The 16,339-nt window shown below is 42.3% G+C and overlaps 1 protein-coding gene across 1 annotated transcript in view; it reads right to left on the bottom strand.

The window, feature by feature from the left end:
* LOC101590098 (BMP-binding endothelial regulator protein) overlaps positions 1–16,339 on the bottom strand; it is a 311,194-nt gene that overhangs the window by 92,722 nt on the left and 202,133 nt on the right. The gene's annotated exons all lie outside the window — the stretch shown is intronic.

Below are 16,339 nucleotides of genomic sequence, written 5' to 3'. Positions count from 1 at the left end.
TTTTTTTTTTGTGGAACCAGGGATTGAGCTCGGGCCCTTGCGGAATTGGGGATTGAGCTGGGGCCCTTGCCAGGCAAGCATTTATTCCACTGAGCCATCCTCCTGGCCAAGTCAACAACTTCTGTCATTGCCAGTCTTATGGAAAACCCACTACTGTTATGGACTATTGGATTATATTGGAATATTTTGCTGAATTCAGGTACCTACAATATTTAAATTACAATGGAATACCCTTCTCTGGCAAAACTAAACAAAAAAGGGGGATAGAAATGAATGACCATTTTGTATCTGTATGTTGAAAATAGTTAAGATAGATACACAGCTGCATTCTCTTGGATCAGTGAATGAGAAATTTGTTCTAATAGTGTTTGTGGACAGGATATTGTGTCTGCATTTTGTACAATGAATAACCATTAAGACTGCAATGTATTAATTATTGAAACTGTGCTAGTAATCGGTTTTGAAACTGTCTTATTGCTATTTATTTCTCAGTAAAATTATTTTAAAAATACAACTTCTTTCTTTTTTCTTTTCTTTTCTTTTGCAGAACTGGAGTTGAACTCAGGCTCTTGTGCTTGCTTATTCTACTGAGCTATCTCCCTGCCCCCAACAATTCTTACATTTTGATCTAAGTGTCAAGATTTTAAAAAAATCACAAAGCTCATCATTTAATACTTTTAAAGAAATTCTCACTCCATATTACTATTGATTAAAATATGTTTGCCACCATGGTAGTGTTCTGCATTGGAATCATCTCAAACATAATAGTAAAATATTAAATGATTTTTAAACATAACTTGCCATTTGTTCTGTATTTAAAGTTTTTGTTGTTGTTGTTTCTAAGGAAGCACAAATGACAGAGGAAATAAGGAAGCTAGGTAGAGATTAGCCCGAAGGATGAAAGAACTGCAATACACTCTTATGCCTCGAATTTAGATGTCCCCTCAAAGTTTCATGTCCTTATAGGTGGGTCTTTTCAGAGGTGGTCAGATCTGAGTTGTGTGATACTGGGATTAACAATGTGTGGTGCTGGATTAGTCAAACTGTTTTCTTTCTTTAAATGGTTCCGGGTGTGTCTAATGGGAAGACCCGCCTTGGGTGTGGGCACACCTCCCAAAAGGCTTATATGCTGGCATAGAAAGGAGAGGGAAGCTTGCTTCTGCTGCTGCTGCTGCCGCTACTTACTGCTTTCTGCTTGCCACACGATGGGTAGTTTCTCCTCTGTGATGCTTTTCTGTCACGCTGCCCTATCTTGGAGACAGCTGACTATGACTGAACCCTCTACAAACTGTAAGCTGCAGTCATCCTTTCCTTATCAAACTTGTAGATATTAGGTATTGTGTCTTAGGATAAGGAAAAGTGACTAACATAAACAGCAATTTTGAGTTGAAGCCCAAATCATAGGTGAAGAATTGCAACCAGAAGGAGCGCAGCAGTCAGGAACAAGAGTCTGGCATCTAAACAATGCCCCCATCTCTGTGGGAAGAACTGATCCCAACACAGGAAGGATTGGTCAGGCTCAAGAAGGCTGTGACAACTGCCCTGATGTGGCCAGAAGGACCAGTGCAAATACTTGTTTCCAATTTTCAGGGTGTTTGGAGAGTGATGTCATTGCTATTATGATGCATAAAGTCATTTCACACATTGGCTTTATGAGCTCTGTAGAAATTACATATTTGGGATTTGATAAATTATTTTTTCTGATTAGTTTTCCTTACCTTACCCATATTTGATATTCATAAGAGAAGGAATTTTTGGCACATAGCAGAGTTTCACTGAGCAAACATTTAAGGAACACATAAGACTCCAGCCAGAGGAAGTGCTGGAGGAAGTGGGGGGTGGGACACAATATCTGAATTTAGCCTCCATTTCTGTTCCTTTGTTCTTTTTTTTTTTGCAGTCATTTTCCCACATGGACACAATTTTATTGTTCTTGTTTCCAACTGTCATGGCTCACACCTCTCTGGTTGTATCAGAGGCCCACAATTTATTTTCCAGTCTCTTTTTTGTGCTGTGACATTCTGACAAATGAAATCTCCATTCCAGCGTAAAGAACACTAATGTTTGGTTGATGGGACATGAAGAAGTTCCCTGAAATTCCCCTGGTAACTATGAGGGAAAGAGTCCAGTTTCCACATCTATGGGCCATGGAAGGACTGAATTATAGCTTGACTCCTGCATTAGGGAAATTCATATTCTTCTGATTCTACACAGCAAGAATCAGAACCAGAACCAGAATTTTTCTAGGCTTCTGGACTTTCAAGTTTCTCACAGATGGACCTCAGCTTGGAAAAGCTACCAAGGGGCTACAATCACACCTGAGACCTCTTTCAGTTATGGGCAGCAGGCTGGCCTCCTGCTGTGGTGATACCACCCCCCCCCCGGTCCCAGGGACCACTGAGACTTCTCTTACTGTCTTGACTACAACTGCACCAAAATTATCATAATAAAAGTTATAGTTAATACGTGCTGAGAATTCACACCTACTCTTTTTTACACCTGGAAATATGGATGCAGCATCAGGAAAAGTCACATCCAGATTGTCTCCTAATGTTGAACAGACTTGGGCCATGAAATGGCACAGTAGAATCATGAAAATGAACAGATGTCTAGTCACTGAAGAAATGTTGTCAATCAGGTGTGGTGGTGCATGGGTGTTATCCCAGCACTCTGGGAGGCTGAGCAGAGGATTCTAAGTTGGAGCTTCTCCTGGAAACTCAGCAATTTAAAGAGACCAAGTCAGTCTCAAAATAAAATATTATTAAAGAGGCTGAGAATATAGTTCAGTATGAAGTTTCTGAGATCAATATTTGGTACTACAAAAAACAAAATATAGTTTGTCTATAATATTCATGACAGGAAATGTTTAAGACATGTTAAGTGAAAAATATGACACAAAATTCTATGTGACACAAAATTCTATCCTATTTATTTTAGGATTATCTTAGGCATCGTAAAAGAAATATAAACACATTCTCCAAATTACAATGGTTATTTCTTGATGACAGAACCATAAATGACTTTTTTCTTTCTTCCTATGCTTCTCTGACTTTGTTGTTTTCATTTTACTTTGCTTTCAATGATCTAAATGTGGGTACCTATAGTGAAGGCCAAACATGCAGCAAAGTAAATGGCCAGAGAACCCACAACAACTATCTGGCACTGAGTCATTTGGGACCCAGAGCTTGCTCGGCACTGCGTGGTTGATGACAGATGTCCAGGGAGACTGGGCAAGAGACCACTTGTGAACAGAACCTAAGGAGAAATCTTTTTTAGAGCCCCTAACTGGGGCAAGAGTTGGGTTTGGAAATCAGGATGCTTTTTCTGAGTGGCAGCAAGGTACAAGAGGCCAACAGAACCTCATGAGCATGAGGATCCCTAAGAAATACGGCTGCATTTGGGGACATTGGTATCACGTGATGAAATAACTTGGAGACCTCGGCTCTTTTTCCTGGCTCTTCACAGTCCCCATGCCAGATTGCACAGGAGCTGTGAACAGGAACACATGTGTTGGAGAAGGTCTGTGGGAGAGGCCCAGGATTGCAGAATTTGCTTTGCTGAACAGGAAGAGGTCCAAGAACACACCAAAGACAAACATGAACAATGTATCCTCAAGCACTTGTTTTCCTGGAGATGAAAACTGCAGTTGATGATGTCCAGATATCCGGCTCCAGCCTCTGGGAAACTCAGCCCTGTAGTTGTTGGGTCAGAGGGAGCTGCAATGATCAGACCATCTGAAACCTCTTCTATGTGAATGATCCTCAGCAGAGGGCAAGAGGAGGGCCCAACACATAGTCATGTGGTCACATCCTGAAGTCTCCCTTTGTATTTGGTTTCTTTTCCACATACACATATAAATGCATAGGAACAGGTAGGCAAAGATTAGCAGGCAAGTGCTCAGACAGTATGGACGGGCTCGTTTTGCTCTTACGTAGTAGAATTCTGTGTGACCTTGCCTTGCCTCCTTCTTGTTCATGTGCTTTTACATTCTTCTTTATACTTACATTTCATTGTTACAATGATTGCATATGTATATGTGTATGGTTTTGGGATGAGAGTGTTGGCTATAAAGGTTAGAGCCCCAGGATCATGACATCTGCCTTTGATGCTGTGAACCCTCATGAAATCACTGCCTCCAAGAACACAGTTCCTGTGCCTTTCTCTCAACTGTATTAGTGCCTTTATTTCCACCACAGATCTATTTATGTCAGTGAGATGTCTTTCCTCTGAGAGTGGTGATCATTCCCAGAATGTCTGCCAAGGACAATGAAGGAGAAAGGACATGATTCCATGTCAAAAAGAAGCAATTAAGAGAAACCAAGTAGACTCTGACCATGTCCCCAAAACAACCCAAAAAGCCTAAGAAAAAATGAAAAAGGATCATTTCTTTCTCTCTCTCTCTCTCTCTCTCTCTCTCTCTCTCTCTCTCTCTCTCTTGATCAGTCACATTTCTGCCACCAAAAAGCAGCTGGTGTGGTTACCATTGGGGTCAAGGACACGCTGACCCTAGTTCAAATGAAGGCATCCTCTCAAAGGAAGAGGTATGTAGCCACTGTACCCTAGAAGTCCATGGGATTCTGACTAGGACTATGACCCAGACTTCAATCATAAGCCATACTTGATGGCTCTTGCATTTAATGTATTCCTGTTTCTCTCCAGGAGCTGAGGGCTGGTTTTCACTGCTCTGCGTCCTTCAGAGCACCTCCCAGAATGCCGAGGTTCACAAGTGTTCATATGAACTTGTTATAGAAAACGTTGCTTACCATCCTCACCACCCATGTGAAAATGTGTCTTCTCTTTACAAGTATTTGTTTATCAATGAAGAAAGCTTTGTACATCAGCTAGAGATGGGTTTCACATTGTTAGGCTTGTCAACTGGATTGGCTTTATAATCCACCCGGGGTAGGTGGAGCACACCTGTGGGTGTGTCTGGGGTATGTGTAGATATGACTTAGGGTCTGTGTCTATCCCCTACCCCTTCCTTTTTGACACCACTCCCCTGCCATGAACACAGCAGTTTTGCTCTCACCTTTCAGCCAGCCCATGATGGGTAGAACTTCCTGAAACCATGAGACAAATAAAACCTCTTCTCATTAAATCGTGGGTGTCTGAAATTGTGCCCCAGGATGGATAAGCTTAGTAACATATATTTTTTGGGTAATCTACCTTCCAAAATAAAAGCCCCATGGGAACTGCAAACTTGGAGCATGTTTTCTCTGAAGAGCATCTTGTGTTGGTGTAGCAAAATATGCCCCTTCAGCTAGTATACTATAGTTTCTGTTAGCTGTCCAGGCAACCTCCAGTTTACTTTAGTTCTTGCTACTTTCATTTCTTAGAAACAGCTGGTCACTGTGGTATACAGCTGGTCACTATGATGCATATTGTAAGAACCTAAGACAGTCAAGTTTCTTGCTTCTTGCTTGCAAACCCCATAAAAATCTTCCTCCCTGAGCCTTTGGGCTTGACTTTTATTTTCTTGAGGCCAATGCCTGTTAAGATTAAATAAAGCTGCCTCTAAATCCTGGGTGACAGTTGCATAGGTCCTGCTTTACCTTGTTCTTAACCATCCAGCAGAAAAGTATAAAAATGAAGTATAAGAAGTAAAGCCATGCTGTTATGTTGAGCAGCAGGGGACTCAGGTCAATAATTTCTGACATTACCAGTGAAGCAGAAGACCCAATACTATTATGGGCTACTGGACTCTTTTAGAATATTTTGCTGAGTTAACACACCAATAATATTCAAATAACATAACTTAACAAAAAAAGAGGATACAGATGAATGTCCGTTTTGTATCTGTGTATTCAAAATGGTTAGGATAGATATATATTTACATTCTCTTAATGAATAGAGGGATTTGTTCTAATGGTGTTTGTAAATAGAATATCATGTCCACATCTTGTACAGCAATTAACCACTAGGAAGAATGTATGCAATGTGTTAATTATTGAATCTATCTTACCAATTTGGTTTGAAAGTGTCTCATTGCTATTTGTTTCTCAATAAAATTATGGAAAATAAAAAAAAATCCTGGATGACAAATTGGTGTTTCAGTTTGCCATTGCACTGAAATCCTGACCTTGCCAGGGGGGTCACCAACTCCTGGCCTTACAATCAAGGATCATCAACTCCCAACTCACTTGTTCATATCTCACACAGATCTAAGGATCACTGCAAAGATGTCATGAGTGTCACTAATGCTCAGAGAGAAGCCATTGTCAGTTTATTATTAATTCTGTGCAAATCCAGCAAAGACACAGCTACTGCTGGATAGAACACATTGAACAAGACTATAAAGACACAGCAAGTACAGGCTTTGTGAACAGTGTCAGTGAGCTAACTATAAAAGGCATATGAAATGCATACTAGGGCTAGGGTAGAGATAGCATCCTAAGCCAAAAGAAAAACATCAGCAAGTCACAAACACAGGAGGGAAGGCATCTTGCAGAAGACAGGCAGGAGACCAAGCTGACCAGAGGGGATGCAAGACACTCAGTTGTCTCAAGAAGAAACTAAACATACCTCCAAGAGCTATATACTCTTAATGGGCTTCCACAAAACCAACTTTTCCATTGCACTGCTAAAATAAGTAGAAATTTTTGAAAACTTGTAGAGCAAATTAGTTGGGGAGGCACTGTAGATTGCCCTTCCACCTCTAAGTTTGCCAAACCACTGCATGAAGAAGACTCTGAGGATTCTTCTTCTTTTTTAAAACTATTTATTTATGTATTTGGTACAAGGCCTCACTATGCACTTTGCACTTGTAGTGATTCTCTTGTCTCAGCCACTCCAGGGCTGAGATGATAGGCGTACCCCACCATGCCAGGTTTTAGTGGCTGGCATGGTGTGTTTGGCATGGCATGCCAGTGCTCAGGATTGAACCTGGGTCATTGTGTTTGCCAGACAGATGTTTAGACAGCTGAGCTATCTCCCTGGCTGGGCCCTGATGATTCTACATCAAGGAAATGTATTTGCACTTATATGACCTGCATTTCCCTGGGGCATTCATCACAAGACCTTGTTTGGGAAGCACAACTCATAGCTACCCACAGCTCTGTTTTTGAAAATGCACTCGCAGGGGCTTTGCAGCAGGACTGGGGTTGCTGTGGGTTCCTATCAAAGTCAAGTCTCATTCTGACAGACAGAGGCATGAAGGCTGAGACAAAGGAGATGGCATTGGTTATGGGTAGTACCCTGCAGCCTGGATTTCATGGGAAAGAGAAGAAAATTACTGAAAGGATGGAAACATAGAAAGACTCTCAACCAGACCTGAAGAGTGACTTGCAGCATGGGGCAAAAGTGGCAGAAGCTTGAGATTCTGCACAGAGGCTCAGACCTTTGCAGCTGGATGATGTGGCTGCCAGACTGGGGATAAACAGAGCTGGAAGCAGCCCCAAGGCCCTCGCCCCTCTACCCAACTCTCTCCTAGGAGGCCTCTGGGTGTCCAAGGTAGACACTGAGTCAAATCCAAATGCAGACTTTGCAAGAAGAGTATGTTGCTCTAAAAGATAGAAAGCTGAGCATGACCATGCTAGCATTTTGTAAAAAAGTTATAAATGTTAAGAAGCTTAATGTGTGGGCAAATTAGAGACCAGGAGGAGAACAGAAAACCAGAGTATCAGGGTGGTGGAGCTGTGACTCTGCGTGTGATGAAAAGGCGAATCATCAAGAAAGCAAAGCATTGGGCTGGTGAGATGGCTCAGTGGTCAAAAGCACCTACTTAGAACAAGTTTAGCAAAGCACAGGGACTGCAGTTCAATCTCCCAGCACCACATGCCAGCCAGCTCCGCCCCCTGGTGGGCTGAGCTGGCCACACACACACACACACACAAATAAATAAATAAATAAATAAATAAATAAATAAATAAAATAAAAAGAATGTAAAGCACTAAAAATGCTGAGGTCGGGGCTCTTTGCACTGCTGGTGGGAATGTAAACGAGCACAACCACTATAGAACCCTGTGCAGTGACTGCTCAGAAAATTCAACTAGAAATTTCATTTGACCAAGTTATTCCCCATTTACATATCTTCATGAAAGGATAAAAGCATTATGCTACAGAGATACAAACATGCTCATGTTTATAGAAGCACAATTTACAGTCACCGGACTATAGCAGCAGCACAGATGTTGACAACAGACTAATGGGTTAAAAACCTGTGGTAGTTACAGAGTGCTGGATCTGTAAAGATGGGTGCACCCATGTCATCTGTAGGAAAATGGATGAAACTGGAAACCATAAAGTGAGATACAGACACAGGAGGTTCTATTTGCATAGTTTCTCTTATATAAAAAACTCACATGAGAGCACATTGGCCAAGCAATGGCTGTGACTTATCCACATGGCTGACACTGACAAAGGATCTACAATCTGAGGTACAGGATCTCAGGATAAATCCTGAGGGGATTTCACTGACCTTATCAGACCCAAAAGCTACAACTCTTGTTGCATAGGTCCTGCTTTACCTTGGTCTTAACCATCCAGCAGAAAAGTATAAAAAACAAATATAAGAAGTAAAGCCATGTTGTTACATTGAGCTGTAGGGCACTCAGGTCAACAATTTCTGACATTGCCAGTCAAGTGGAAGACCCAATACTATTATGGACTACTGAACTCTTTTAGAATATTTTGCTGAGTTTACATACCTATAATATTCAAATAATGGAACAAAAAGAGGGGATACAGATGAATGTCCATTTTGTATCTGTGTATTCAAAGTGGTTAGGATAGATATATAGTTACAGTCTCTTAACAAATAGAGGGATTTGTTCTAATGGTGTTTGTAAATAGGCTATCATGTCCGCATCTTTTACAGCAATTAACCACTAGGAAGAATGTATGCAATGTGTTAATTATTGAAACTGTCCTACCATTTTATTTGAAACTCTCTCATTGCTATTTGTTTCTCAATAAAATTATGGGGAAAAAAACCTCACAATATGAATAAAGGGTAGAAAATAAGAGGTGTTAAGAAACAGACTTGGTGGAGATGGGGAGGGAAGCAGAGGTAGGGAGTAGAAGGAAGGGAGAGAGGAGAAGGAAAGAACACTGATAAAGAGCAAAACACCATCTGTACATGCCAAGAGTCCTGAGGAAATGTTGCTACTATGCATCACAAATTTATCCCAATTAAATAAAAATTAAAAATCGAATATAAGAACATTTTTCTAATATAGTCATAAACTTGCTCTCTCAAAAAAAAAAAAAAAACATAATAAGAGTAAAATGAGAGCAGATCTGTGTACTACAGGGAGCAAGGAAAACCAGCCTGGGGGAGGGGAAGGTGGTGGAGGATGGGCAGGCTGATGGTAGTCACTAACCAAGAAAGGGGCTGTGACAGGAAGGACAGGTAGCATGTGCACAGAGGACCTCCAGGCAGAGGGACACACAGCGCAGCCAGTGAGCCATTTCTCCTCACTCCAGCAAAGATGGAAATGTAGGTTTATGACCAAAGATGCAGAAGTAGTTAAGGTGGCCTCTTAGGAACATTTTTAAAGGTGAGAAAGTACAACAGCTTTTGGACAGAAACCCCTTCTCATGTATAAAGGAAGGAAACTGGCAAGACGTATATACTTGTGAGGCAAAGGTCTAAAACAAATGAAAAACACAATAAGAGAGAACACAGAATAGGGCTTCAAAGTTTCATATTCAGAGTCAGAAGGACTTGGCTAGGAGATGACTGCCTTTAATGGTTGTTATCCAGTGTCAACTTGAGAACTTTAGAAGTTTAACTAAGGGACTCAGCAGCAGGCCTAGGTCATCATTTTGTAAACATCCTCATTCTGTGCAGGAGGAGGGCAGGGAGATGTGTGAGTGCTATACCTGCCCTACGGTAGGTAGCCTGCACACAATATAAGGGAGGAAATCAGGCTTGCGCTGGCCCCTGCTTTGCTCTCGTTGCTTCTGCTGTCTTCTACTGCCTTCACCTGCTGCCCCTGTGCCACACCACCTTGCCTTAGAGCCAAATGATTTTGGACTGAAACCTCCACAAACTGTGAGCTAAATAAACTTTTCCTTCCTTAATTTGGATGTCAGATACTTTGTCTCAGCAACAAGAGGAAAGTAACTAAGGCACCACCGCTTGATTTCTCTGACTCACAGATCTTCCATGCAGAATGGGCTTAACAATAACTTTCGCATCTCAGGCTCATTGTGAGAACTAGACTCGGACTTATGCAGGATGGGTTGCTGCCACTGCCATCAGGAGCTCGTGCCACAGCAGCTGAGACAGCAGTATTGGTTGAGCTTGTTTTGCTCACAGGAGAAGTGATCTCCAGAGAGGAATAATCCTTGGCTCTGTATAGGAATATGTGACTGACTGTGTAGTTTACACAAAGGGTGTTTTAAGTGCACAATTTGCAATTGTTTTGCTCTTCTACTGTGCAACTGGCTATACTTCAAGTGTCCTATCACTGGGCATTTTTGTTATAAGTTCCCCTCTGCCACAATGGGGCACTGTGTCTTTCCTGAGATTCCAGATGGCAGCAGGGCTAAAATGTGTCCATTATCTAATTTATAAATGTCTTTGCATACCAAAGGTTTTCTTCCAAAACCTGGGCAGAGACATTTTTAATTGAATTCTTTAATTATGCTACATCTATTTATAAGACAACTTTGCCAAGCAAAATGTAGGGAAAACATGGGATTAGGAGGTATACAAAAGCACAGATCCTTATGCCAGGTTCTCTGACAGCCTCAATTGTTTCCTTGCCTGAACAGCAGGAGGCTGTCCTTGTAGCTATGGCTTATTCCTTCTGTGGTCCATGCTAAAATGATATGGGCTTGGATGCAACCCTCAGCGGGACTCTGCTCACTTTCTTTCCCGGTGGGAACTGTGAAGACGACTCTCAGGTTCAGTACTGTACACATTTATTATTGTAAGCAAAAGAACTGGGGAAATCTTTAACTGTTCCTGAAGTGCATCAGCTCTCAGTTGCCAGGAGGAAAGAAGAAAGTCTGGCAAATTAGTACAGCTGGTAAAGCCAGCTGGCTTGACATGAGGGTGAGCTTGGAGTAGCTTGAAGTTTTTATTTCTATCTGAGTTGATAGGCTGAGGTGCCAGGAAGGAGAAAGCCTCATGCTTACCTCAGTTCCTCAGCCACGGTGGGTGAAGGAAGGAAGCAGCTACCCTGTAAACTCCTCTTAGATCCTCTCTGATCTCCAGCCCTAGCCCCAGAACAACCTCCCGAAAGCCTCCTTTCCCTCCTCATTGAGCCTCCCTCTCCAGATGCACAAAAGATGAGAGGTGGCAAAGCTGTGCAGCCAGGCTCTGGGGCCAGGCTGCCTGGAGGGAGTTCCATCTTCATAGCTTGCCGTAGGTCATCTCAACCTCCCTGCCTCAACTCCCTCACTTGAAAAGAGAGTTGATGCCATTTCTTGGTCAAATCACTATCTTGAGGGGAAATCAGATCAAATGGCATAACAAAGGAAGGTGCTTAGACACATCGTAGATACTACAAAACATTAGCTGCTGCTGCTGCTACTGTGATCTGATGTTGGTGACACCATCATCCTCCTTGTGCTAACTAACGAGTACGACCTACTGAGACTCATCAAGTCCTCACTCTACTTGTCCCAGTGTAGCACCCACTGTCCCTTCAACAGGGTGTTGGCACTTGATACACAGTAGTTCATTGTGCAACTAAAACAGCTGCTAATAGGAAGTAGATAAAAGTGACTCCACCCAAGTGACAGGGAGTGACTGCAGTCTCCTCCTTCAACTTTGAACCAGGATACAGCAAGAAAAGTTAGTCACAGTATTTCTTGGGGGAGAAGTGTAGGAAACAAACATGATTTTCTCCTCCTCTCTCTAGTGCTGCTTCTCCCTCCAGTGTGAGGTCCCCTGGCCACCAAGTAGGTCAGGTTTCATGTGCCACTGTCTGCCACCATGGCCATAGGAGTGGCCTCAAACCCAACTGCAGATGCTCAAGCCAAGACCAGAGAAGCCATGTAGACCAGTACCTCAAATTCTTATTTTCACATTATCTCAAGCACTGGTTTCACAATTCCTTGCTTTCCCAGTTAAGGACAGAATCTCAGGACTGAGAGAACTGGAGTCACTTGCAGTTTCTGAGGCCATAAATGTTACTCAAACACAGAAGTGGTAATTTTCAGATCCTTTTTCAATGATTTCTCCTAAAATAGCCCCAGGTCACATTTTCCTTGTGGCTTTTTTCCCAGGAAATTAGTGAAATTGTTCTTCCATTCTTCCTCCTAGGATGAACCTGTCTGGTTGTATACACCTGTAGGTAGCACAGGGGCTGAAGTGAGACCTGCACAAACTCCATGGGGCAAATTCTGCCATGGAGGTGGGTGTGAGCCATGACCCACAGGAGCTAGGGCAGATGCAGGAGCTGCACACAGCTAGAAACTCACTCTTGGGAGATTAGGAAGTCACCTGGAAACTGTGAATCTCCTTGCACGCTAAGTTGCTGGCATATAGATTTCTCATTGCTATGGGTGAGGAGCCCTTGAGGTTACTGCAATGAAATACGTCGTGCTAACACCCTTGACCTGCAGCACAGCTGGGCAATCCAGAGCATTCCCTGAGGTTGGGAAGCTCAGGGCACAAGCAGGTCGTACAAGCACAGCCACTATCTACTAATCCATGACACCTAAAAGCAGCTACCTACATCTGGATGCTTCTGGTTTTGTAGACAATAAAGACATTAAATTTCTCATATAATCAGCCTCGCCATCTCTCTTTATCCCTCCTTCCTGTCCTTCCTCCCTGTTCACACATGCAAAGTCATAGAGGCAGATAAACAAATTCTCACATATTGCTGTTATCAGTGAAAACTTCAATGCTAAGTATTGCTTCTAGATCTGAAAGAACTTATCTGATTCAGATCTCTTGTGGGAACACCAAGTTAACATTCCATGTACTGTTTCCAACTCACAGCAAAACAACATTTCATGTAAACCAAGAGCTGTTCACATGTAGCAAGTGGCCCTCTTGGCCCCTGGTTCACAGTCAGCCTGGGCCCCACCTCCAGGCTGCATCTCATATCTTGGCAAGAAGTAGCACTTGCCCAAAGCTCTCTGAAGATTATTTAGCTCATCTGAGATATCTTACTTGAAAGAAACCATCCAATTCAAATTGATTCCTTTTCTTTTGGAAAGAGGAAAGACAACAGTTTCAAGCAATTCAAAGATGGCAATACTGTTTGTAAATCTGTAGATCTATTTTTGTTTTCTGGTACTAGCAGTCAGATCCAGGGCCTCGCACTTGCTAGACAGGCACTGTGCCACTGAGCTCCATCCCCAGCCTGCAGGTCAGGTTTTAAGAGGAGTTTCCCCCTCATTTTGGTAGAAATCTCAGCATCCTCCAGCATCACTCTCCACCCGCAGGAGTGTAAGTCACCATCATTGCTAAGCACTGCAAGGGCACCTGGAGAAAGGTCTACACATTCATGTTCCTTCCTTGCTATTGAATGTGACCAAGAGCAGACCAGCATGGGCAGGAAGAAATTCTACAAGAGGTTAGAAACACAAGGCACAGTGCCATCCCCACTGGAAATAAGGCAACACTCATTCAACCAATGCTGAAAATAAAAAAGAGATTTGGGGTATTTGAGCTCTGGAATCAACCTGTTTCATTTATGTTTGTACACGGGCTTGCCTCCCCCCAAGAAAAATAATGGAAGAGAGCACACAGACAAACCTACTGCACAATTCAAAACACACACGTGTGAACATGTATGTGCAGCCAGATGCGAGCTTAGTACTCAGTGCTGCAGGCCATCAGAGAAGGGCTCCAAAGTCATTTCTATCTTCTGGTCAATGAAAGCAAATAGTGGGACTTTGACTGCATCAAGTTATAATCCACTGGAGGGCAAGGGAATTAAATAAAAGACATATAAAGTGAAACCAGGGGCTCTGACTTTCACCTCCCACAGTGGAGGGCAGTGCTGCTGGATTTTCTGGCTGTGTCTCAGCAGTAGCACTCAGAGTATGTACTCTGCTTCAGCTCCATGGCTGCTCACTGTGCCCACATCTGGGCTGTGTCCCCTGTGTGCTGGGCTGAGTTTCTCAAATGGGGATAAACACAGACCCAAAATCACCAATAACATATTGAACAATAGAATACAGTAACTCATCGAAATATTGGAAAAAGGGAATAGAATGTTCACGTGGCAAGGGAAACAGGAGCTGGAAGAAGGAAACCTTCAACCATGTAGGTTCTAGCTCCTCCCTGAGGGAAGAGTGAAGCTGAAAGCAGCCACAGCACCATCTAGAGGCAATGCTTGTGCACCAGGATGGTGGTACACCTTGTGGTCCTAGATACCCAGGATGATGAGGCAGGGGGATTACAACCCAGCCAGGGCAACTCAAAAACATTAGTCAGACCTTTTCTTTTTTTTTGAGTGCTAATAATGACATTATTTATTTATTTTATTTTATTATTTTTATTTATTTATTTATTTTTGTGGAACCAGAGATTGAACTCAGGCCCTTGTGCTTGCCAGGGAAGTGCTTCTTCTACTGAGCCATCTCCCTGGGCCCAATTATTTGTAAATAGTCAAAATAGAAACAATTCAAATGTCTAGTAACAGATGAACGCATGAAATAAGAGATGGCATTTCCATGTGATAAGTACAACTTAGCAATAAAAAGCAACCAAACTTCGAATGTAAATCTCAGAAAAGTAGAAGTCAGATAAAACTACATATTATTTATTACCCATTTATAGGGAATTAGCAGATTAGACAAAGGTGTAGAGTTTAGTTTCCCAAGTTGAGGAGGGAGGGAGGAATGACTGCAAGGGGGTATGAGGGAATTTCTTGGGATTGTGGAAATGTGATTTGGTAACACATGAACAACTTTGAATTTACTAAAACTCATTGGAGCCACTCACTAAAATTAATGAATTTTTTAGTATATAAATTATCTCAGTTAAAATAGCAGTTTGTGAATTTAAAGGTTCTAGAGTTTATTAACAAAGGAAATTCCACACTGATCATAAACAAATAAGGGGGATTAAGGCAAGGGCTGTTGTTTACAATAGACTAAAAGTGCTAAATGGAGAGTGGTGGAATTAGAAAACTAGCATTCTGCAGCCAGCCAGAGTCAAGGTGGACCAACCAAAAGTTGGCTATATAGTGTTGGGTGTGGTAACACTGGGCTGTAATCCTAACCTTTAGAGGCTGAGACAGGATTGAGAGCTTGAGGGCAGACTGAGCTGCATGGCTAGTTCATAGGTGGCCAGCCAGACCTTTTCTCAAGAAGTAAGTTTAGCCAGCCACAGCAACCACTGAAGAGCAGTAGCTATGGCCCTCTGCTATCCCATGGCCATGGGCCTCAACAGGGGCAACAAGGTGACTAAAAATGTGAGCAAACTGAGGCACAGGCACCATCATAGACACCTCACTAAATTCTTCCAGGACATGATCCAGGTATGCAGCTTTGCCCGTTATGAGGAGCACACCATGGAGCTGCTCAAGGTTTGTCTCTAAGGACAAACAAGTCCCCAAGTTCATCAAGAAAAGGATGGAGATGCACATCCACACCAAGAGGAAGCATGAGGAGTTGAGCAACATGCTGGCCGCCATGAGGAAGGCAGCTGCCAAGAAGGACTAAGCCCTTCTAGAATAAAGCTTTGCAGGAAAAAAGAATAAAACAAAGTGCTTGAGATGTAGCTCTATGAAAAGGTGTTGGGTTCAATGACTGCAAAACTTTTAGAGTTTTCAGTGATGACAAACAGCCCACTGTGGCCCCTGTGCCCTAGGTTTGCCACTGGTTGGTTGAATTCTCAATACTTATACAAAAAAAGCTTCTTTAAGCACCTCTGGTAGGACAATTAAATGTTACGATTTACACACATTACTTCAAATCAATTGGTGTGTTAATCACAGCAAGTTCTTCTTGTATGTTTCCTGAACTCTACTAGGTCAAACTTGTTAGCCTCTTCCAAGTTATTTTATGCACGTCATTATCTTCAAAGAAAACTCTTTTTATTAAGTCTGTAATTTATTTTCTCCAGTGTACAGTTGTCAGAACCTTTCTCCAGTGTATAGTTGTCTCACGGCTCTGTCTCTAACATAGTTAATACATGGTAGGTGACAGCAATATGAATACATACCAGTATAAGTTTTACATGTTTACAAAATGATCCTCCATACTACTGTCCAAAAGTATAGCAATGCAAAAACCAAAACTATACAAGACATTGAACTCACTCTTAGCAATAGAAATTCTGATGTTAGATACATAGAAGGGACAAGCCTACTCCAGGAACACTCGTGTAACCTACCACAAGGCCCACTTTTCACAGCCCATGAGCTTGTGCAATACTTCCTAATACATTCCCTGGCTTTGTTAATCCTGCTTAGCAAGCACC

The sequence above is a fragment of the Octodon degus genome, unplaced genomic scaffold (assembly GCF_000260255.1).
Source record: "Octodon degus isolate 3935 unplaced genomic scaffold, OctDeg1.0 scaffold00081, whole genome shotgun sequence".
Taxonomy (NCBI): Eukaryota; Metazoa; Chordata; class Mammalia; order Rodentia; family Octodontidae; genus Octodon; species Octodon degus.
Note: the sequence above shows the minus strand (reverse complement) of the source record. Positions and strands in the feature narration are given on the sequence as shown.